Source organism: Hylobates moloch, unplaced genomic scaffold (genome assembly GCF_009828535.3).
Source record: "Hylobates moloch isolate HMO894 unplaced genomic scaffold, HMol_V3 SCAFFOLD_16, whole genome shotgun sequence".
NCBI lineage: Eukaryota > Metazoa > Chordata > Mammalia > Primates > Hylobatidae > Hylobates > Hylobates moloch.
The window spans coordinates 31,887,388-31,913,008 of record NW_026652291.1 but is presented as its reverse complement, the minus strand read 5'-3'; the positions used below and the strand labels follow the sequence as shown (position 1 = coordinate 31,913,008).

General features: G+C 42.3%; 1 protein-coding gene across 15 annotated transcripts in view; it reads right to left on the bottom strand.

Moving 5' to 3' along the window:
- The window catches only part of NUMB (NUMB endocytic adaptor protein), a 202,294-nt gene that overhangs the window by 155,476 nt on the left and 21,197 nt on the right, over positions 1-25,621 (bottom strand). For 3 of the 15 annotated variants that reach the window (XM_058429686.1, XM_058429692.1, XM_058429689.1), the window contains exon 1: positions 9,130-9,258. The exons of 5 other annotated variants lie outside the window; for them this stretch is intronic. The gene's annotated coding sequence lies outside the window, so the exon portion shown is untranslated. Of the gene's footprint in view, positions 1-9,129; positions 9,262-11,564; positions 11,583-25,621 lie in introns of those variants that run through there. 7 more of the 15 variants (XM_058429691.1, XM_058429694.1, XM_058429688.1 and 4 more) reach the window with 6 other exon arrangements.

The window sequence follows — 25,621 nt, the reverse complement described above, 5'->3', positions numbered from 1 at the left end:
TATTTTAATTTTTATTATTTATTATTATTATTTTTTGAGACAGAGTCTCGCTCTGTCACCCAGGCTGGAGTGCACGGGCGTGATCTCGGCTCACTGCAACCTCTGCCTCCCCCGGGTTAAAGCAATTCTCCTGCCTCAGCCTCCCAAGTAGCTGGGACTACAGGCACAGAACACCACGCCCAGCTAATTTTTGTATTTTTAGTAGAGACAGGGTTTCACCATGTTGGCCAGGCTGGTCTTTAACTCCTGACCTCGTGATCCACCCGCCTCGGCCTCCCAATGTGCTGGGATTACAGGTGTGAGCCACTGTGCCTATTTTTTAATTAAATAATTTTGTATTTAAAAATCAGATTTTACTAGAACTGGGAACATTTGCTTCTAATGATTTGATTCTTTTTCTAAAAAATGAGGCCAGGCATGGTGGCTCACGCTTGTAATCTCAGCACTTTGGGAGGCCGAGATGGGTGGATCACCTGAGGTCAGGAGTTCGAGGCCAGCCTGGCCAACATGGTAAGACCTCGTCTCTACCAAAAATACAAAACTTAGCTGGGCCTAGTGGTGCGCGTCTGTAGTCCCAGCTACTCGGAAGGCTGTGGCACAATAATCGCTTGAACCCAGGAGGTGGAGGTTGCAGTGAGCCGAGACTGCGCCACTGCCCAGACCATGCCACTGCACTCCACACTCTAGCCTGGGTGACAGAGCAAGACTCCAAGTCAAAACAAACAAAATAAAAACAAACAAACAAAACAAAGAGTTCTTTTATTATGTATGCTAAACACAATGATACAGTTCCTGCCTTCAAAAGCCCACAAACCAATGCAGTATTATAATATTAAGTAGTCACACCTGAATTTTACCGTTTTAAATTTAATTATCTCAATTTTTTTTTCTTTTTTTTTTATACAGAGTCTCACTCTGTCACCCAGGCTGGAGTGCAGTGGCACGTTCTCAGCTCACTACAACCTCCACCTCTCAGGTTCAAGGGATTCTCATGCCTCAGCCTCCTGAGTAGCTGAGACTACAGGCACATGCCATCACACTCGGCTAATATTTTTGTATTTTTAGTAGAGACGGGGGTTTCACCATGTTGGCCAGGCTGGTCTCGAACTCCTGACCTCAAGTGATTGCCCACCTCAGCCTCCTGAAGTGCTGGGATTACAGGCATGAGCCACCACACCCAGTCTTCATTTACTCTTAATTCCAAGTATCACAGCCTTAAGTTTTCAGCGAATATAGGAAAGGCTTATATGGTCTTAAAGGAAAAATTAGTTAAAAACCAAGAGAAACTCATTTTGCATGGCCATCTACTTTCAGATAATGTTGCAGGGGTGTTTGTTTTGAGACAGGGTCTCACTCTGTCGCTCTGGCTGGAATGCAGTGGTGTGATCATGGCTCACTGCAACCTCCACTTCCTGGCTCAAGCGATTCTGCAGCCTTGGCCACCTGAGTAGCTGGGAGTACAGGTGCAAGCCAGCAACACCCGGCTAATTTTTCATAGAGATGGGGGTTTCACCATGATGCCCAGGCTAGTCTTGAACTCCTGAGCTCAAAGCGATCTGCCCTTCTCAGCCTCCCAATTTGCTGGGATTATAGGCATGAACCATCGTGCCTGGCCCCCAGATAATGATGGTTTTTTTGGGGGGCGGGCAGAGGGGTGGGTTTTTTTTTTGAGACTGAGTCTCGCTCTGTCACCCAGGCTGGAGTGCAGTGGCGTGATCTCAGCTCACTGCAAGCTCTGCCTCCCGGGTTCACGCTATTCTCCTGCCTCAGCCTCCCGTGTAGCTGGGACTACAGGCGCCCACCACCACGCCCAGCTAATTTTTTTGTATTTTTAGTAGAGACAGGGTTTCACTATGTTAGACAGGATGGTCTCGATCTCCTGACCTCGTGATCCGCCTGCCTCGGCCTCCCAAAGTGCTGGGATACAGGTGTGAGCTACTGTGCCCAGCTAATAATGATGTTTTAAAAATACACACAAAACACAGAATAAGGACAGCTGAATTTCATTACCAATAGATGCTCTAACAAACCAACTTCAGATGTAATTTGCAAAATGCTATTTTTAGCCAACAATGTGTTTCACTTCATTTCGTCTGAATCATTGGTCTGATTCTTTAACAAGACTGTAGTGCTTCTCATGTTCTGCTTTCAGTTTTAACAATTGTGTTAAAAGGAGAGCTAAATACCAACAAAACACAGAGAAATAACAATAGGTCTTGTAAAGGCTTTTCAGATATTCAAGAAACAACACTGTTACTAGTGAAAACACCTTACATGTTATTTGACCAAAATGAACAATGATATAGCCAAAATAACTAAAGTAACATTTCACATTTTTCTATGATTACACTCCACATCTTTCTGCCTCCATACCAGCACAATAAACTATTTCTCCTTACTGTCTTGCAACTATTTTTTCTCTTTTTTTTTTTTTTTTTTTTTTGAGATGGTCTTGGCTCACTGCAACCTCCACCTCCCAGCTTCAAGCAATTCTCCTGCCTCAGCCTCCCAAGCAGCTGGGATTACAGGCATGAGCCACCACGCTCAGCTAATTTTTGTATTTTTAGTAGAGACAGGGTTTCACCATGTTGGCCAGGCTGGTCTCAAACTCCCTGCCTCAAGTGATCTGCCCACCTCAGCCTCCCAAAGTGCTGGAATTACAGGCGTGAGCCACCACGTCCAGCCTCTTGTAACTATTTTCAAGAAAACCAATATTCCAACGATGCTAGTCAAGAAGCCATGATAAATGGATGTTAGTAGTAATTACGCAATACTTTAGAATTAGAGCAGGCTATGTTTTATAATAAAGAGGAAATAGGAAAACAGATTATTTCTAAAACAGTACCACAAAAGAAAGAAAAAAAATCTAGATTTCTATAAACAATTGGAAATGCTGGCACTTCACAGTGAATTCATAGAACTCAACTAAAGGCTGCTGGTTCCAAGATCTGGCTTGCCAAATTTTCCCCTATAGATAAACATTTAATATCCACTGTGTCATTTTATGCCACTTCCTAGATTAAAAGTCTTTTGTTAATTCCATGAAGATAAATGAACCAGATTGTTTACATTCCAGTTATCTGCCACTAGAGGAACAGATCAGAGAAGAGCAACTTAAGCACAACATACAAGCTTTATTGAGACCTGCAAAACAATGAAATTTGACACATTCTCCATACAAAATATGCTTAAGGAAAAAAATTATGTTCGTTGGAAAAACCACAGTAAATACTCTTACTTTTTCTTTTTAATTTTTTTTATTTTTTACTAGAATCACTATGCCAGTTAGAATAAGTTTAAAGGTTGTGGGGGGGCACTCCTATTCACTACTATCAGGGCTTTATCCAACAATGGCATACCAGTATAAAAGCTCTTTAGAAAATAATCACATTTCAAAATTATGCCCATCCTTTGACCCAACAGCTCCACTTCTAGAAAATTTATCCAAAATAAATGAGTGTGCAAATATGTATGTATAGGCTGGGGGCAGTGACTCAGACTGTAATCCCATCACTTTGGGAGGCCAAGGAGGGAGGATCACATGAGGCCAGGAGTACGAGACCAGCTTGGCCAATGTGGCAAAACCCCTTATCTACTAAAAATACAAAAATTAGCCAGGTGTGGTGGCACGTGCCTGTAAATCCCAGCTACTTGGGGGGCTGAGGCATGAGAATCGCTTGAACCTGGGAGGCAGAGGTTGCAGTTAATACAGACAGGAGGCAGGGAAATACAGGGTAGAAGAGGGTGGTTCTCCAGCAAAGGCTGGCCCTAAATGAGAACAAGCATTCCTGTTTTTGTGCCTAAATGTTGCCTTTGGGCCTACCACGCCCCCTTATCCTGTACCCATAGAAACCTCAACCCCCAGGCTCCACAAGCAGAAGAGCAGAAGAGCAGCAGAATGGCATGGCAGAGGAGAAGAGAAGGAGCATCTGAACATTGAGAGGAGTTTGGCTGGGGATGGTTGGAGAGGAGATGGGTCACAGGATGGCCGAATTCCAGGCAAAGATCATCTTTCCAGCTCCCCATCATCCTGCTGAGAGCCACTTCCACCACTCAATAAAACCTCTGCATTCACCACCCTCAAGTCCATGTGTGACCTTATCCTTCCTGGATGCCAGACAAGGACTCAGGTAATAAGAGGGCAGAGTGTAAAAGGCTTCACTCTGACTTACACACTTAGCCATCTGTAGATGGCAACTGCTAAAAGAGCATTAATTGTAACACACCCCTAGACACTACCACGGGGTGGAGCCCAAAAGCACTCTCCCTGGCTCCTGCACCCGCCCGTCTGCATGTTCCCCCTCCTGTAAGGGGTTTGAGTGAGGGGCAGCTGAGCCACACTGCTATCACAAGTCCCAGAAGGGGGTCAGGAAACTCTCCCGTTTCACTGTGAGCCAAGGTCGAGCCACTGCACTCCAGCCTGGGTGACAAAGTGAGACTCTCTCAAAAAAAAAAAAAGTATGTATTGATTAAAAATACATCTATAATGTAAAAAAAACAAAAACAAAAACAAAAAACAGTAAAGCATATGGTGGTTACTCAAATTAAACACAGAATCACCATATATTCTAGCCATTCCATTTCTAGGTATATACCCAAAATAACTGAAAGCAGAGACTCAAACAGATATTTGTACACCAATATTCAAGGCAACATTATTCACAGTAGCCAAAAGATGGAAACAACCTAAGTGTCCACTGATGGATGAATGGCTAAACAAAACGTAGTCTAGGCCGGGGGCGGTGGCTCACGCCTGTAATCCCAGCACTTTGGAAGGACGACGTGGGCAGATCACGAGGTCAGGAGTTCGAGACCAGCCTGACCAACATGGTGAAACACCGTCTCTACTAAAAGTACAAAAATTAGCCAGGCACGGTGGCATGCGTCTGTAATCCCAGCTACTCAGGAGGCTGAGGCAGGAGAATCGCTTGAACCCAGGAGGCGGAGGTCACAGTGAGCTGAGATCATGCCACTGCACTCCAGCCTGGGTGACAGGGCAAGACTCTGTCTCAAAAAAAAAAAAAAAAAAAAAAAAAAGTCTATACATAAAATGGAATATTCAGCCTTTAAAAATAATGAAATTGACACTTGCTGCCACAAAGATGAATCTTGAAAATTGTGCTAAGTGAAATAAGCCAGACACAAAAAATAAACAAATATTGTATGATTCCATGTATATAAGATAACCAGAATAGTCAAAATCATAGAGACGAAAAGGAGAATGGTGGTTCTGTGGACTGGAGAGGAGTGGGGTATAGGAAATTGTTGTTTAATGGGCACGGAGTTTCAGTTTGTAAAATAGAAAAGTTCTGGGATGTACAGTGGTGATGGTTGCACAATAATGTCAACATACTGAATGCCACTGAACTGTACATTTAAAAACAGTTAAAAACAGTAACTTTGGCCAGGCATGGTGGCTCACACCTGTAATCCCAGTGCTTTGGGAGGCACAGGCAGGTAGATCATCTGAGGTCGGGAGTTCAAGACCAGCCTGACCAACATGGAGAAACCCCGTCTCTACTAAAACTATAAAATTAGCCAGACATGGTGGCACATGCCTGTAATCCCAGCTAGTCAGGAGGCTGAGACAGGAGAATTGCTTGAACCCGGGACGTGGAGGTTGCGGTGAGCCAAAATTGCGCCATTGCACTCCAGCCTGGACAACAAGAGCAAAACTCTGTCTCCAAAAAAAAAAAAAAAGTAACTTTAATGTATATTTTACCACAATAAGGAAGAAAAGCAAAGCAAACCATATCACAACTTCTAGACCGGAATGAACACTGTGTTTATTATTTTTGAGTCCTATGGTGACTCTTCTTCCTTTGCTTTCTCATTATTCAGCACCCCTATACAAGTCATCAAGAATAGGACCAAAGATTCACCCTTGTAGTTCAAAGCATAATTACAGAAGTTACAATTTGTATCCATATTCTAATAATTAAACCCTGAATCAAAATTAAAACTTGGAGCTTCTTTGCATAAATTTTCGATGACATAAGATTAAAGTTAAATATGTTCATAATGTCAGGTTTATAAAAAAAAGAAAAACAAATAAAAAATAAATTCCTACGTAAATTATCTTCTCTTTGGCAAAAATTTCAATCTAGTAGAAGGAAGAAAAGGAATGAAAATCTCAAGAGGGCTGGGTGCAGTGGCTCACGCCTGTAATCCCAGCACTTTGGGAGGCCGAGGCGGGCAGATCACAAGATCAGGAGATTGAGACCATCCTGGCTAACATGGTAAAACTCCGTCTCTACTAAAAATACAAAAAACTAGCTGGGTGTGGTGGCGGGCGCCTGTAGTCCCAGCTACCAGGAGGCTGAGGCAGGAGAATGGCATGAACCCGGGAGGCGGAGCTTGCAGTGAGCTGAGATTGCGCCACTGCACTCCAGCCTGGGCGACAGAGCAAGACTCCATTACTAAATAAATAAATAAATAAATAAATAAATAAATAAATAAATAAATAAGGAAAACCTCAAGAGATATAACTGAATACTCATATTAGAAAGTCCCCAGAAAACTGAAGAATAAACTATTGAAATTTGAGCCTTAATGAATATGCAGTTTATGGTCAAAATAAGTGAAAGAGGGAGCTAAGTCTGACATCAAAGTAAACAGAGTCCCACCCAAGAATAGAAAGTCCCACCCAATCCCATCCTGTGCCTTAACATCCTCAGACAATGGGGTAACTCTGGCATAACCCAAAATATGTAGTTGGGGCACACGTATAGAATTTACTCCACCAAGGAATGGGAGTACTTAAGGGATGAATCCAAACTTAGTCCAAGCTGAAACTATTTTTTTTGAGACAGTCTTGCCCTGTCGCCCAGGATGGAGTGCAGTAGTGCCATCTTGGCTCATTGCAACCTCTGCCTCCCAGGTTCAAATGATTCTCCTGCCTCAGCCTACCGAGTAGCTGGGACTACAGGCACATGCCATCATGCCCAGCTAATTTTTGTACTTTTAGTAGAGATGGGGTTTCGCCATGTTGGCCAAGCTGGTCTTCCTGACCTCAGGTGATCCACCCACCTTGGCCTCCCAAAGTGCTGGGATTACAGGTGTGAGCCACGGCACCCAGCCCTAGCTGAAACCTTATTGCACTCAAGACCCAGATGTTTCCAGGTATGAGAGCAGTGTTCCTGCTTAGCCAGGCACTCACTGCAAGACACGTTGTTATCTGACACAATCTATAAGCAAAGGAGAGCCAGGTCAACAGACTCACGCTCCAAAGGAAACCAAGAGAGCTATCTTCAACTGTGAAAATGAATCGGGAAATCATTTATATGGTCACAATCAGCACTTAGAGAAAAACACATTGGAAAAGATGAGTGTATCACATGTATAAGGGTGACTATTGATTCACATTTTTTTTTCAACTGTCTATGTGTGCATGTGTGTGTATAGGTGTGTGTAGGTGGGGAAATTGCCACCAAAAATGTTTTAAAAATTCATTGTTAGGCCAGGCACAGTGGCTCACACCTGTAATCCCAGCACTTTGGGAGGCCAACACAGGCGGATTGCTTGAGTCCAGAAGTTTGAGACTAGCTTGGTTGACGTGGCAAAACCTTGTCTCTATGAAATATACAGAAATTAGCCAGGTGTCATGGCACATGTCTGTAATCCTGGCTACTTGGGAGGCTGAGGCATCAGAATTGCTTGAATCTGGGAGATAGAGGTTGCAGTGAGCTGAGATTGCACCATATTATTATGGAAATAGACACTTGCACCTATACACAGAATCACCATGAAAATGGCTGCACTCCAGCCCGAGCAACAGAGCCAGACCCTGTCTCAAGAAAAAATACAATAAAATAAAATCATTATTGTAGAGAAACTTTTGTATTAACACATGTGTACCTGAAGACATAAGCAAGAATATTTTTGTAAGAGCAACAAAATGGGGAAAAAAAATCTATCTTTAGAAAAAAGACAAATTGTGCCATAGTCATAAAATTAATACAAGTATCTGAGAAATGCACAACAGTGCATAAACCTGAAATAAATTGCAAATAGGTACCCTATCTGTTCTCAGTTTTTGAAAATTAATATACTGCCTAAAGTAATACAAGAGAAAGAAAAGGAAAGGTTTTTTGGTTTTTTTTTTTTGAGACACAGCCTTGCTGTCACCCAGGCTGGAGTGCAATGGTGCAATCTCGGTCCACTGCAACCTCCACCTCCCGAACTCAAGCCATTCTCCTGCCTCAGCCTCCCGAGTATCTGGGATTACAGGCATGCACCACTGCGCCCAGCTAATTTTTGTATTTTTAGTAGAGACGGGGTTTCACCATGTTGCCCAGGCTGGTCTTGAAGCCTCAGGTGGTCCACCTGCCTCAGCCTCCCAAAGTGCTGAAATTACAAGCATGAGCCACTGTGCCTGGCCAGAAAAGTAATTTTTAATAAAATATTTTAATATACAAATGCTCAGGTATAACCATCCTAAAATTCATATTGTTACAGAAATAGACACTTGCACCTATACACAGAATCACCATGAATGTGACAGCTACAAATGTAGACTGAGACAAATAAGCTGAATAGGAAAATCAAATACCATAAGGGGCAATGCCATTAGTAATAGGATTTTCTAAAACAGTGAACAACTCTTGGTAAAGTTCTGAACAAAACAAAGTACAATTTGCCCCAGGTTAATACTCAGTAGTTACATTCCTGGAAAATTCAGTGTCTATTAAAACTATGTTTAAAAAAAACAAACCCTTTATGTCTAAATGTAAAACAGAATTAGAATAACATAAGTATAGGCCGGGTACAGTGGCTCACACCTGTAATCCCAGCACTTTGGGAGGCCGAGGTGGGTGGATCATTTCAGGTCAGGAGTTTGAGCCCAGCCTGGCCAACATGGTGAAACCCTGCCTCTACTAAAAATACAAAAGATTAGCCAGGCATGGTGACGGGTGACTGTAGTCAATCCCAGCTACTTGGGAGGCTGAGGCAAGAGAATCGCTTGAACCTGGGAGGTGGAGGTTGCAGTGAGCCGAGATTGCATCACTACACTCCAGCCTGGATGACAGAGAGAGTACTTTGTCAAAAAAAAAAAAAAGATAAGCATAAACAGGTTTTTCGCCTACAAGAAGGTTTGGGGAAATAAAGTTATGCAGAACTGTCTCATACCTTCTGGGATGTCTGGCATTCCTGGCTCCTGTTCATTGAATGTCAAAACTGGACTCCTCCTCCTCTAATCATTGTGGCAACCAAAAGTGCATCCTTAAAGATCCAAACACGTCATAGTAGCAGTACTATCCTTGTGAAGAACCAGAGCCTTCAAGCAAGGAGAGAGCTCAATATGGCCTCCAAATTGCCCTTGTTTTCATGACACCATGAGTTGAATAGGATAAAAAGCCTAACCAATTTCTAACTCTGGTAAAGAAGGTCTATTTGTTTGTGTTACTATAAAGGAAACTGAAACTAGGAAATTTATAAGGAAAAGAGGTTTAAGTGGCTCACGGTTCTGCAGGATATACAAGCATGGCACCAACATTTGCTTGGCTTCTAGTGAGGGCCTCAGGAAGCTTACAATCATAGTGGAAGGCCAAGTGGGAGCAGGCAGATCACATGGCAAGAGCAGGGGAAAGGGGGTGGGGAGGTGCCACACTCTTTCAAACAACCACATCTCACGTAAACTCACTGAGCAAGACTCATTTATCACCAAGGAGATAATGGTAAATCATTCATGAGGGATCTGCTCCCAGGATTCAATCACCCCCCGACCCCATCTCCAACCTGGGAATCACATTTCAGCGTGAGATGTGGAAGGGACAAACAACCCAACCATATCAGGAGGAAGAGATCTTGTCTCAAAAAAAAAAAAAAAAAACTGTTACATTCCCAGATGTTATAGTTTACACAAAGTGTTTTTGTTTAAATTTAATCCTTATAACTGACAGATATCATAAGACAGATGTCATTATTCTTTTCATATTACTTATAAGGTGAACAATCTCAAAAAGGTCAGTCACAAAGCTAGTAAGTGACAGAGACAAGATTTCAAGCCCTCTGATTTCAAATCCTGTGTTCCTTCCACCAAATTAAACTGCTTTACAAATATCCAGTATGGCAATACAGATAAAAAGGAGTATTCATGGCACAAGATCAATATAAAGACTCTTGATTGGCCGGGTGTGGTGGCTCACACCTGTAATCCCAGCACTTTAGCAGGTCAAGGTGGGTGGATCACCTGAGGTCAGGAGTTCGAGACCGGCCTGGCCAACATGATGAAACCCCGTCTCTACCAAAAAAAAAAAAACAAAACAGGCTGGGCACAGTGGCTCACACCTGTAATTCCAGCACTTTGGGAGGCCGAGGCAGGCAGATCACCTGAGGTCAGCAGTTCTAAACCAGCCTGGCACCAACATGGCGAAAGCCCATCTCTACTAAAAAATACAAAAAATCAGCCGGGCGTGGTGGCTGGCGCCTATAATCCCAGCTCTTGGGAGGCTGAGGCAGGAGAATGACTTGAACCCAGGAGGTAGAGGTTGCAGTGAGCCAAAATCACACCACTGCACTCCAGCCTGAGCATCAGGGCAAGATTCTGTCTCAAAAAAGAAAAAAAAAAAAAATTAGCCAGGCATGGTGGTGCACGCCTGTAATCCAAGCTACTTGGGAGGCTAAGGCAGGAGAATGGCTTGAACCCAGGAGGCACAGGTTGCAGTGAGCAGAGATCGTGCCACTGCACTCCAGCCTGGGCGTCAGAGCAAGATTCTGTCTCAAAAAAATTAGCCAGGCATGGTGGTGCATGCCTGTAATTCCAGGTACTTGGGAGGCTGAGGCAGGAGAATCGCTTGAACCCGAGGAGCGGAGGTTGCAGTGAGCTGAGATTGCGCCATTGGACTCCAGCATGGGTGACAGAGTGAGACCCTGTCTCCAAAAAAAAAAAGAAAGAAAAAAAGACTCGATCTATTTTGATACATGACAGACTGTTGTATTAATACTTGTACTGTAGGCTGGTGCAAAAGTAATCATGGTTTTTGCCATTAAAAGTAATTGCAAAAACCACAATTACTCTCTCTATATATATAGAATCTCACTTATTTCTGAATATGAGAAATTTTTAAATATTGGCAGTCTTGTCCTAGATTGAAAAATAAAAAAGAAGAAACATTTAAAAAGAAAGACATAAAATTTTAGGAGCCACTATGACAAGCAGTGTTTAATTTCTTCCTAATACCTGAAAGGCTCTGGGTCAGAATCCTAATATGTTTTCTACTTAATCAAAGATTTCCAAATCCCATCATTGATTCTGACAACAAATTAACATAATCTTTTTAAAAACCTTTCCATTTGGGGACAAATGTATAACCATTAAGAACTTTATAAAATCTTGCCTTAACTAAAGTGCTTCTAATGAAGTCGCTATCAATCCTCTCAGTGCCATGCTTCTTTCTTGATAAAACACTCTCATGGTTCCAAACACCTATATGCACATAGTAGTTTACAATATAAGACAAAAATAAAAACAAAGGCATACTCAGGGCTTGATGTAAGAGGAAAAAAGGAAGTGGCATGTCGTATTATTTCAGCTGAAGAAATAAGGAAGTAGGATCATTTACCAACAAGCATAATCTTCATGAGCACGTCTCTAAAGGGCAGAATGATATACTCAGGTTTTCCTAAAAAAGAATAGCAGACAATGGTCTACCACACTCATCTCTCCACTAATTCAAGCCCCAAATCCAAGAAGAAAAACTAATTTAACTGACCATTCTGATTTCTAAAGAAAAAATAATAATGTATGCTTCTGGATTCATGGTTCAAGTTTAACTGACTAGAACGACGGCTTTAGGAGTTGCAATATGCAAATATATAAGTCATAACCTAAAACAGAGGCTGGAAGTTTGTCCTATAATATTTTATCCCTCTTTCTTGTTCTTCTTTTCCCTAAAGGATCTTTACCTCAGTCAGAACTATGGTTGTCTAAGACAACATCTCTACCCCAAGCACCACTTTATTTTCTCCCTCATACACATTGTTACACCCCTTTTCCTGACTTAAAATTCACTCCATTCCAACTTCTATGGTGTCTCTATGACATCTACACAGGTTAAACTGACCTCTTTGATTCATAGCTAATAGAACGTACATGCAATAGAGCTTAAAGGAATATCAATTACATGAATACTTCTGGAAAGCAACTGTAAATACAAAGAATAAAGCACTCTGTTATATTGAAAAAAATTGCAATTCATCATGAAAAACCTTCAGTTCAAGGTACCTAGGATATAGATTAAGATTAAATTTAATATAATTTTTGGCCAGGCGCGTTGGCTCACGCTTGTAATCCCAGCACTTTGGGAGGCTGAGGCGGGCGGATCACAAGGTCAGGAGATCGAGACCACGGTGAAACCCCGTCCCTACTAAAAATACAAAAAAAAATTAGCCGGGCGTGGTGGCGGGCGCCTGTAGTCCCAGCTACTCAGAGAGGCTGAGGCAGGAGAATGGTGTGAACCTGGGAGGCAGAGCTTGCAGTGAGCCGAGATTGCGCCACTGCACTCCAGCCTGGGTGACAGAGCAAGACTCCATCTCAAAATAAATAAATAAATAAATACATAAATAAATAAAAAATAATAAATTTAATATAATTTTTAAGCTTTTTTTAACAAATAGAAATAGGGGTCTCGCTATGTTGCCCAGGCTGGTTTTGAACTCCTGGCCTCAAGCAATCCTCCTGCCTTAGCCTCCCAAAGTGTTGAGATTACAAATGTGAGCCACTGCACCTGGCCTAAAATTAAATTTAAATGTCTCACCCAAGTGCCCCAAAACGTGCCGTCATTCCCAGACTTACAGATATTCTGAATATCGATTGACAAGTATTTCAGGGTTACTATATAACTGTCTAAATACCAACAAGGAATTATAGGACTCACTTGAAAATATAATAACTACTATATATACAGCACCTACTATATTCAAGGCACTGTTCTAAGAATTTACATATAAATGTGTATAAGTGTGTATAATCTCATTTCATCAGCACAAAGAAACACTAAGAGATAGGGGCTATAATTCTAATTTTATTTACTTTTTTTTTTTTTTTTTTTTTGAGACAGAGTCTCACTCTGTCACCCAGGCTGGAGTGCAGTGATGCAATCTTGGCTCACTGCAACCTCCGCCTCCCAGGTTCAAGCAATTCTCCTGCCTCAGCCTCCGGAATAGGTGGGACTACAGGCACGCGCCACCAAGCCCAGCTAATTTTTTGTATTTTTAGTAGATATGATGTTTCAACATGTTCTCCAGGCTAGTCTCAAACTCTTGATCTCAGGTGATCCACCCACCTCGGCCTCCAAAAGTGCTGGGATTACAGGCATGAGCCACCGTGCCCAGCCTCTAATTTTAAAGATGAGAAAATGTGGCTTTGAAAGAAGGCAAGATTTGAAATCTTGGCTTCAGGCCAAGATGGTACAGTAAATTCACCCAAATAACTATATATATATATATATATATGTGTGTGTGTGTGTGTATCAAATATATAAATAAATAATGCATAGCTGGCTCAAAAAATAATGTAAATACCTTCCAGGCATTGATAAGTAATACAAATGCAAAGCAGTAAGGCCTCTGAAGCCAGAGGCCTACTGGGCTCCTGGCTCAGAAGCAGGCAGTGGCAGCTGGGAGTTTGGCTTCCTTGGGGAACAGGCAAACCTGGCCTGGCACAGGGGCTCACACTTGTAATCTCAGCAATTTGGGAGGCCGAGGCAGGAGGTCACTTGAGCCCAGGAGTTTGAGACCAGCTTGGGCAACACATAGAGGATCCATCTCTACAAAAAATTTAAAAATTAGCCAGGGCTGGGCACGGTGGCTCAGACTGCAAACGAAGCACTTTGGGAGGCTGAGGCCGGCGGATAACCTGAGGTCAGAAGTTCGAGACCTGCCTGACCAATATGGTGAAACCCTGTCTCCACTAAAAATACAAAAATAGCCAGGCGTGGTGGCGGGCACCTGTAGTCCCAGCTACTCAGGAGGCTGAGACAGGAGAATTGCTTGAACCTGGGAGGCGGAGGTTGCAGTGAGCCAAGATCGTGCCACTGCACTCCAGCCTGGGGGACAGAGTGAGACTCCATCTCAAAACAACAACAAAAAATTAGCCAGGCATGGTGGCACATGCCTATAAGTCCCAGCTACTTAGGAGGCTGAGGTGGAGGATCACTTGAGTCCTCCAGTGCTGGTCCGGGCTGCAGTGAGTCATGACTGTACCACTGTACCACAGTCCAGTCTGGGCAACAGAATGAGACTCCTACATTTAAAAAAAAAAAAAAAGACAAGACAGAGTCTGCCAGAGCTAGGGTGGGGGTAGGGTTCCCTTACTTATAAAGAAGGCTGAAAGCAACTGGCCAACTCTGCCTGGAGCTATTGCTTACAGGAAATAACTCTTAAGTTGCATGACCTAGACACAGCTTCAAAAACAAGAAAGAGGCCTGGTGGGTGGCTCACGCCTGTAATCTCAGCACTTCGGGAGGCACAGGCAGATGGACCACCTGAGATCAGAGACCAGCCTGGCCAACATGGTGAAATTTTGTAAAAATACAAAAATTAGCCAGGCATGGTCACGCACACCTGTAATCCCTGCTACTCAGGAGGCTGAGGCAGAAGAATCGCTTGAACCTCGGAGGCAGAGCTTGCAGTGAGCCAAGATCGCATCACTGTACTCCAGCTTGGGCAACAGAGTGAGACTCTGTCTAAAAAAAAAAAAACAAAAAACAAAAAACAAGAAAGAGACTAAGCCACCTGCTAGCTCTGTGACTGGATCTGCAATATCCACAATATCAACAGTATCTCTAAGGAGCAGGAACTCTAAACTTTGTTCTAGAATTGGGGTCTAGAGGCAATCAAAACTACTGTACAAGAAAGAGAAAACACAGGACAGACAGTGAAAGCCAGTTCTCAAGAATAGAAGACAACTAAAGCTGCTGTTATGTCTTGAATAACATTCCAATCTCCATTTCCTGAATATGTATCTATTAAGACTGCTTCTGGTGCTCTCTCACATGCCTCGGTATTTATAAGATAAACCCTCAAGCAGTTAAGGTAACCAGAAAGAACCTAACACGCTTAAACCTTTTCTACTTTCCCAACAAACCAACAATCATGATCATCTGAAAATGTTATTTTTTAATGCGGTAAAGTTACAAAAACCTATTCCTAACTGATAGCCCTTGAAAAGTACAAAAATAAGCATCTAGATTTACCAGTTAAAGAAAAGTGTCTTTATAACTAACTTTGTTGAGTGGGCCTAAGCAAACTTTAAGTGTTATTGGAATCTCTCATATTTAGCCTTCCTATTATCAACCAGACACAGGACTTTTCCTACCACTAGGAAGGGAGTGGTTTCCAGTTTTAAGATGACACAATTGAAAAGTTTTGAAAAGGAATTAAAAATAGTCTCAAGAGAATAACTTGAAATAAAAACTATGTTTTAGTAAAATATGAGTCAAATTAGTAATCCATCACTTAAATCCTAGATCTATGTCTGCTACTACCTAGCTTTAGCTAACCTACCTAGGCTTCGGGTCCTTTATCTGTTTAAAAAAAGAACACTTTATGAGGTCTCTTGGGCTCTTCTAATTCTGACATCATAAAATTCTATTAAAGGTATGACAGGAATGTTTGCTAAGTGTAAACATATTCAGCATTTACAGTGTTTTCAACACCTTCAAAAAACTCTACCAGTGCCGTCCACCAATTTCTCTCCTCCCAAAGTCACATAAGCAGAATCTAAAAACAAAACATGGCTAGGCACAGTGCCTCGTGCCTGTAATCCCAGCGCTTTAGAAGGCAGAGGTCAGGGGATCTCTTGAAGCCAGGAGTTCGACCAGCCTGGGCAACATACCAAGACTCTGCCTCTAAAAAAAAAATAAAAAATTAGCCAGGTATGGTGGTGCATGCCTGAGTCCCAGCTACTCAGGAGGCTGTGGCAGGAGATCACTTGAGCTCAGGAGTTCAAGGCTGCAGTGAGCTATGATCACACCACTGCACTCCAGCCTGGGAGACAAAGTGAGACCCTGTCTCTACAACATTAAAATAAAAACAAAATAAAACATTTTCTGAGATATTTCCACAATAATTTTTAATATGGTAATATATGCTAGAACTTTAATTGGAGAGGTATAATTTATATATACTCTCCTGAGTTTGAAAAACACATAACTATGTAACCACCACCACAATCAAGATATAGAACAGATACAAAAGATACACAGAACACCCAAAAAAATTCCCTCATGCCCTCAGTAGTCAAACTCTCTTCCAATCCCTTGCAACCCCTGGTCAATTTTCTTTCCCTAAGGGCCGGGCATGGTGGCTCATGCCTGTAATCCCAGGACTCTGGGAGGCCCAGGCGGGCGGATCATGAGGTCAGGAGATCGAGACCATCCTGGCTAACATGGTGAAACCCCGTCTCTACTAAAAATACAAAAAAATTAGCCAGGCATGGTGGCTGGCGCCTGTAGTCCCAGCTGCTCGGGAGGCTGAGGCAGGAGAATGGTGTGAACCCGGGAGGCGGAGTTTGCAGTGAGCAGAGATCACGCCACTGCACTCCAGCCTGGGTGACAGAGCAAGACTCCATCTCAAAAAAAAAAATAAATTTTCTTTCCCTATAGTTTTGCCTGTTCCAAAATACCACAAAAATGAAATCACACAGTATATGGCCTTTTAAGTCTGACTTCCTTCATTTAACATAATGCATTTGATATTGTACAATGTTAGTGAATGCATTGCCAAATCACATGCCATTGTATAGATGTGCCATCCTTTATCAATTTACCAGTTGAAGTGCATGTGCATTATTCCCAGTTTTTGGCAATTATGAGTTTGGTGCAAAAGTAGTTGTTTTTGCCATTAAAATGGCATTAAAGCTGTGTGCCGTGGCTCACACCTGTAATCCCAGCACTTTGGGAGGCTGAGGCGGGCAGATCACTTGAGGCCAGGAGTTTCAGACCAGCCTGGCCAACATGGTGAAACCCTGTCTCTACTAAAAATACAAAAATTAGCTGAGTGTGGTGGCACATGCCTGTAATCCCAGCTACTCGAGAGGCTGAGGCAAAAGAATTGCTTGAAAACCTGGGAGGCAGAGGTTGTAATGGGCTGAGATTGCACCACTGCACTCCAGCCTGGGCCATAAAGCAAGACTCTGTCTCAAAAAAGAAAAGGCAGTAAAATGGCAAAAACCGCAATTACTTTTGCATCAACCTATACTGCATTTGCATATAGGTTTTTATGTGACTGTGTTTTCATTTTACTTGAATAAATACCCAGGAGTGAAACTGTGGACCATTCTGGTAAGTGTACATTTAATTATATATGACAACCTGCCAAATTGTTTTCCAAAGAGGCTATACCAACAATGAATAAGAGTTTTGGGGCCAGGGGCAGTAGCTCACACCTGTAATCCCAGCACTTTGGGAGGCCAAGGCAGGAAGATGGCTTGAGCCCAGGAGTTCTGAGACCAGCCTGGGTAACATAGTGAGATGTCATTTCTATAAAAAAGGTTTTTTTAATTAGCCAGGTGTGGTGGTACATGCCTGCAGTCCCAGCCACACAGGAGGCTGAGATGGAAGGATCGCTTGAGCCTAGGAGGTCAAGGCTGCAGTGAGCCATGATTATGCCACTGCACTCTAGTCTGGGTGACAAGGTGAGAGACCCTGTCTCAAAACAAACAAAAAAAGGTTTTTGGGCCAGGCGCAGTGGCTCAAGCCTGTAATCCCAGCACTTTGGGAGGCTGAGGCGGGCGGATCACGAGGTCAGGAGATCAAGACCATCCTGGCTAACATGGTGAAACCCCATCTCTACTAAAAAAAAAAAAAAATACAAAAAATTAGCCAAGCGTGGTGGTGGGTGCCTGTAGTCCCAGCTACTCGGAAGGCTGAGGCAGGAGAACGGCGTGAACCAGGGAGGCGGAGCTTGCAGTGAGCCGAGACTGTGCCACTGCACTCCAGCCTGGACAACAGAGCCAGACTCCATCTCAAAAAAAAAAAAATTTTTTTTTTGAATTTTGTTCTTTGAGACAGAGTCTCAGTCTGTCACCTAAGCTGGAGTACAGTAGCGCAATCTTGGCTCACTGCAACCTCTGCCTCCAGGCTCAAGCAACCCTCCCACATCAGCCTCCAAATCACTGGGATTATGGGAGTGCACCACCACGTCCAGCTAATTTTTGTATTTTTAGTAGAGATGGGGTTTCACCATGTTGGTCAGGCTGGTCCCGAGCTCCTGACCTCATGATCCGCCCGCCCTGGCCTTCCAAAGTGCTGGGATTACAGGCATGAGCCACCGCACGTGGCTTTTTTTTTTTTTTTTTGAGACAGAGTCTCACTGTCACACAGGTTGGAGGGCAGTGGCGCGATCTTGGCTCACTGCAACCTCTGCCTCCCGGGTTCAAGCAACTCTCATGCTTCAGCCTCCCTAGTAGCTGGGATTACAGGCATGTGCCACCACACCTGGCTAATTTTTGTATTTTTAGTAGAGACAGGGTTTTGCCACGTTGGCCATGTTGGCATGGTGGCTCATGCCTGTAATCTCAGCACTTTGGGAGGCCAAGGAAGGTGGATCACTTGAGGTCAGGAGTTTTAGATCAGCCTGGCCAACATGGTGAAACCCTGTCTCTACTAAAAAAATACAAAAATTAGCCAGGCATGGTGGCATGTGCATGTAATCCCAGCTACTCGGGAGGCTGAGGCAGGAGAATTACTTGAACCCAGGAGGCAGAGGTAGTAGTGAGCTGAGATCACGCCACTGCACTCCAGCCTGAGCGACAGAGCAAGACTCCATCTCAAAAAAAAAAAAAAAGAAAAGAAAATTTCATGTGGAATTTATCATGTTTATCATGACTTTTAAGGCAGTTTTAAACTACCTGTCTAAACAAAAATATTAAATATACTTACTCTTTCTAAAATCTTTACCCAAAGGGAGTAAGAAATAAGGAGAAGGGGCAGAGAGTGGTAGACTCCAAAATATTCAGTACTACACCCTGCCCAAATTGCAAAGTAATTTAATTAAACACTTTCCAAAAAAAAAAAAATTCAGGTATTGGCCGGGCACGGTGGCTCACGCCTGTAATCCCAGAACTTTGGGAGGCCGAGGCAGGCGGATCACGAGGTCAGGAGATCGAGACCATCCTGGTGAACACAGTGAAACCCCGTCTCTACTAAAAATACAAAAAATTAGCTGGGCGAGGTGGCGGGCGCCTGTAGTCCCAGCTACTCGGGAGGCTGAAGCAGGAGAATGGCGTGAACCCCAGGGGGCGGAGCCTGCAGTGAGCCAAGATCATGCCACTGCACTCCAGCCTGGGTGACAGCGAGACTCTGTCTCAAAAAAAAAAAAAAAAAAAAAATTCAGGTATTTTAGCAGCACTCTCAAAAGTCCAGGCATACTTTTACTAATAATTAACTTGTAACACTTTGTTATTCATAAGCCCTTATAGAGTATAACTGTTTTAATTCTATTCATTCCATAAGAATGTATTGATTACCAATCAAATCTCCAAAGAGTATAAGCAGTACTATAGTATTATATACAAAAATCACAGAATTTTAAAGGTTAGGAGAGATTTGAAAGAATAATCAAGATAATTTTACAGAGTAACAAAGTTTGGGGAGGATGAGGCTTCACCACACTAGATATCCACACTTCTTATAAAGCTACGGTAAATAAGACAGTGTAATATTGACACAGGGATAAACAAATAGCACGAAAACAGGCTCACATGTATATAGAGATAAGATACTAACTTAAGATCCTCACTGAAGTGAGAGGAATGAATGCTATTCAATAAATGGTGTTGGTCCTATTTATTTTGTATATTTAAAAAATAACATACTCATTATTCACTATAATTTTTAGAATATTTCAGCATTAAAAAAACTTTAAAGATCATCCAGTCAAATACTATCACTTTATAAAAAGAGAAACAAAGACACAGAGAAGACATTTAGCCAAATCATGCAGGCAGGATAAGAATTAAACTCATATATCATGTTTATTAACATTCAATACACACATAAAGAGCTTCTCATTCACTCCTTAAGTCAGCCATGACAGGAATAATGACACCAAATCAGAAGTGGAGGAGACACAAAAGGTATGGTGAAGGACATGGCCAATCAGTACTATCATTTCCTGTGATGCCTAGACCCTCTTTCAAGGAAATTGGCCAAAAACTCTAGCCCTCTCCTGGAAGATTAATCTTATCTAAACCCAAACTAATGATGAAGAATAATTCTATGGTCTCAGTATGCAGGGAACTCAGAAAGAAAGAAGAGAATTTTTGACCGGGCATGGTGGTTCACACCTGTAATCCCAGCACTTTGGGAGGCTGAGGCAGGAGGATCACCTGATGTCAGGAGTTCAAGACCAGCCCGGCCAACATGGCAAAACCCCATCTCTACTAAAAATACAAAAAAATTAGCCGGGCATGATGGCACATGCCTGTAGTCCCAGCTACTTGGGAGGCTGAGGCAGGAGAATTGCTTGAACCCGGGAGGCAGAGGTTGCAGTGAGCCAAGATTGCAGCAAGCCAGCACTTTGGGAGGCCAAGGCAGGCAGATCACTTGAGGTCAGGAGTTCAAGACCAGTCTGGCCAACATGGCAAAACCCCATCTCTACTGAAAATACAAAAATTAGCCACGCATGGTGGTGCATGCCTATAGTCCCAGCTACTTGGGAGGCTGAAGCAGGAGAATCGCTTGAACCCGGGAGACAGAGGTTGCAGTGAGCCAAGACCACGCCACTGAACTCTAGCCTGGGTGACAGAGCCAGACTCCACCTCAAAAAAAAAACAAAAAAAAAGTAGTAGTGCTATAGTAGGCCCAATTATTAGGTCCAACAATTTTCATCAACTTCCTTTTTCACTCAGTTTCCAGGGAATGTTAATTTTAAACATTACATTTGCAGAGTCTCACAAAGACCAGTTAAACAGTGCTGAAAACTGTCAGAAAGTAGTTGCTCCTATTCTAAGACTCAAAGTACAGAGAGAAGTGACTTATCTTCTCTAGAAAAGCAATTTAAGGTTACTAAGTTTGTCCATCATCTGTTAATTCAGATAAAAATCTCCTTTGATAAATCACCCCTGAAATATATGACAGGAGTATAGGTAGTAAAGAGAAAGAAACTGACAGCCTATTTGCAAACTTAGAAATCTCGATTTAGGCCAGGCGCGGTGGTCCACGCCTATAATCCCAGCACTTTGGGAGGCCGAGGCCGATGGGTCACCTGAGATCAGAAGTTTGAGACCATCCTAGCCAACCAACATGGTGAAACCCCGTCTCTACTAAAAATACAAAATTAGCCAGGTGTGGTGGTGCACTCCTGTAATCCTAGCTACTCCAGAGGCTGAGGCAGGAGAATCGCTTAGAACCTGGGAGGCGGAGGTCACAGTGAGCCAAGATTGCGCCACTGCACTCCAGCCTGGGCGACATAGGGAAACTCTGTCTCAAAAAAAAAAAAAAAAAAAAAGAAAGAAAGAAATCCCAATTTAAACTTGGGCCACTACTACCACACAATGATATGCTCAACAACAAATGTAAAATTGACTATATTTATTTAATCCATTTAGCACTGAAAGTTAAGAGTATGAGCTCTGGAGCCAAACTATCTAGGTTTGAATCCCAGTTCTACCACTTACTCTATGATACTGGGCAAATCACTTAGCTTCTCTACCTCAGATTCCCTACTAGTAACATAAAGATTATAATAGTGCTGCCTTCACAGGAGTTATGAGGATTAAATTAGTTAGTGCATGTAAAGCACTTAGAATGCTTCTTGGAATGTAGCATTGGCTGCTGCTAGTATTAATATTATCATTATTATCTGATACTTTACTAGCCTATCAGTTCTCACAAGTGGCCCAAATGTAGAATAGTTTCCTAACCAGATCACACTATTTTAACATTCTTGAATCAGTGATTCAATCAGTGAATCAAATTCAGAAAGTACCTCTAGGCTGGGTGCAGTGGCTCACACCTGTAATCCCAGCACTCTGGGAGGCTGAGGTGGGAGAACTGCTTGAGGTGAGGAGTTCAAGACGAGCCTAGACAACATAGCGAGATTTCATCTTTATTTTTTAATTTTGTAATAGAAAAAAAATGAAAAAACCATAGCGCTCTACAAAACACAGCCTGAAGTCTTTCTTTTGAATCAAAAGAAATTCAACTTATCAAAGTTCCCACCAATATTAACCAATAGCAAATATTTACTCCAAAAAATCAACATGAATTATCACTATATGAAAGTTCTAAGAAATCTTCTATTTGGAATAATTATTTCATTTTATTTTTAATTATAAGATCCATCTCTGCTCTTACAAATGAGAATAAATCTGGATCCATAAGTAGTAATAAAACACACAATCTTTTGCTAAGATATTTACTATCGATCTGTAAATTTGCCTTTGTCAAAGATATTCACCAAAAAAAGTAAGTGTGCAATATATTTAATCATCTGGAAAACATAAGTTACAACTACTCTAAGATGCCACTTTATACTCACTAGAATGACTAAAATCAAAGGGACTAACAACTCAGGTAGTGGCAAGGATGTGGAGCAACTGATCTCATAAACTGCTGATGAAGTATTAAAACAGTATAACCATTCCATGGTTCTCTTTGGAGAACCATTTGGCAATTACTTTTTTTTTTTTTTTGAGACAGAGTCTCGCTCTGTCGCCCAGGCTGGAGTTCAGTGGCGCGATCTCGGCTCACTGCAAGCTCCACCTCCCAGGTTCATGCCATTCTCCTGCCTCAGCCTCCCAAGTAGCTGGGACTACAGGCGCCCGCCACCACACCCGGCTAATTTTTCTGTATTTTGAGTAGAGACGGGGTTTCACCATGTTAGCCAGGATGGTCTTGATCTCCTGAACTCGTGATCCGCCCGCCTCAGCCTCCCAATGTGCTGGGATTACAGGCGTGGGCCACTGCAGCCAGCCGGCAATTTCTTATAAAGTTAAACACATGTGTGCCCTGTGACACAACAATTCTGCTAGGCATTCACCCAAGAGAAATGAAATGTTCACAAAAATACTTGCAAAGCAACGTTTATAGCAGCCTTCTCATTATAATAACAAACAACTAAAAATGATCTGGGCTCAGTGGCTCATGCCTGTAATCCCAGCACTTTGAGAGGCTGAGGTGGGCAGATCACTTGAGGTCAGGAGTTCGAGACTAGCCTGACCAACATGGTGAAACCCCATCTCTACTAAAAACACAAAAATTAGCAGGCCATGGTAGTGCGCACCTATAATCCAACTACTCAGGAGGCTGAGGTGAGAGAATTGCTTGAATTGAGAAGGTGGAGGTTGCAGTGAGCCGAGATCGCACCACTGCACTCTAGCCTGAGCGACAGAGCAAGACTCTGTCTCAAACAAAAAGAAAGAATGACACAAATATCAATAGAAGAATGGAAAAACAAAGTGTGGTATATTCATAAAATGACGTACTGTGTCACTCAGAAATTATCTGTTGTCTACAATAATGATGTAGAATTTACTATACAATGAGGATGCCTATTTTTAGCCTCATTTTTAGTTTCTTCAAATTCTGTCTCATTTTAAAGTGCATTTTAAACAGTCTCTAGTTGAAGATCATTTTGATTCCGAAAATAACCTTACTTTTTGTTTAGTAACTCACTTGGGTTTTCTTATCACAATAGAAACTTTTGAAGGATTTTTGTTTTGTTTTGTTTCGTTTTTGTTTTTGTTGACAGAGTCCCGCTCTGTCGCCCAGGATGGACCACAGTGGTGTGATCTCAGCTCACTGCAACCTCTGCCCCCTGGGTTCAAGGGATTCTCCTGCCTCAGCCTCCTGAGTAGCTGGGATTACAGGCGCATGCCACCACGCCTGGCTAATTTTTGTATTTTTAGTAGAGACACGGTTTCATCATGTTGGCCAGGCTGGTCTTGAACTCCTGATCTCATGATCCGCCCACCTTGGGCTCCCACAGTGTTGAGATTACAAGCGTGAGCCACCGTGCCCGGCTTTGAAGGATTTTTAAATTGGTGCCTTTCAGAAGCAACTAAGTCACAGGGTTTTATTAAATGATACTCCTATAGAAACTCTTGGCCGGGCGCGGTGGCTCACACCTGTCTAATCCCAGCACTTTCAGAGGCTGAGGCAGGTGGATCACGAGGTCAAGAGATCGAGACCATCTTGGCCAACATGGTGAAACCCTGTCTCTACTAAAAATACAAAAATTAGCTGGGCGTGATGGTGCACGCCTGTAATCCCAGCTACTCGGGAGGCTGAGGCAGGAGAATCGCTTGAACCCAGGAGGCGGAGGTTGCAGTAAACTGAGATCGTACCACTGCACTCCAGCCTGGCGACACAGCAAGACTCCATCTCAAAAAAATAAAAGAAAGACAAAGAAACTCTTAAATATATTTGTGTGTATATATATATATATATATATATTTTTTTTTTTTTTTTTTTTGAGACAGGGTCTCGCTATTGCCCAGGCTGGAGTGCAGTGGCACAATCACAACTCACAGCAGCCTCAACCTCCTGGGCTCAAGTGATCCTCCCACCTCAGCCTCCCGAGTAGCTGGGCCTACAGGCACACACCACGCCTGGCTAATTTTTGTATATTTTACAGAGACGAGGTTTTGCCATGTTGCCCAGGCTGGCCTGGAACTCCTGAGCTCAGGCAATCCAGCCTCCCAAAGTGCTGGGATTACAGGCATAAACCATCACGCCTGGCCTATTTTTCTCTTAATCATGCTCAGTCCATATTCATCTAACTGAAGTGTTCTCTCCAGAAATTACTCATGTAAGAAGAGACTGGCTTAAAATGACTACTGTGATGGAAACAATGCCATAAGCAGACATAACCTGGACCTGAGGTAAACTGACTACTGTAATCAACAAACTGTGGCTTACAGCTTGCAATTTTCTATTCATTATGGTTTCCTCAGTAAAACAATAGATGTATGAAACAAAAAAGGACTACTACTCGGCAATAAAAAAAGAATGTATTACTGATTAACACAATAACATGGATGAATCTCAAAAGTATTAAGCAAAAGTAGTGATGTTAATTTTAAAAATGCATATGGAATGATTCCATTTACATGAAATCCAAGAACAGATTTAAAAGCAGAAAGTAGCTAGGGAGAGGGAGGGCAAAAGAACTTGGCGGGGACATGAAACAACAACTTTCTACAGATCATGTGTACAGATTAAGTCACAGTTCTGAATATTATTCATCCCTAGATTCCACATAAAGATCAGGGATCACCCAAAAGAAAAATGGACCAAGAACAGGAATAAGCAATTTCACTTAAAGGAAATGTTAATGATCATATTTTAAATGTCCCACTAGTGACCAAATAAATACAAATTTCAGAAACCAGTTACTATTTCCTATCAAATTTGCAAATATTTTTAAATAATAACACGCTGGCAAAGCTGTATATCTCAATCTCATACATTGTTAATGGGAATGTAAACTTGTACAGCTGTTCTAGGAAGCAACTGTGCAATGTTTTGCTCTCCTGAGAGCTCTAGAAATGTTAATATACTTTGACTTGATAATTCTACTTACAATAATCTATTTTGAGAATATAGAAATACTGAAAAAGAGTCATATTTAGCAATATTCATTGTTTTATAATAATCGGAAATCAATAAACGCT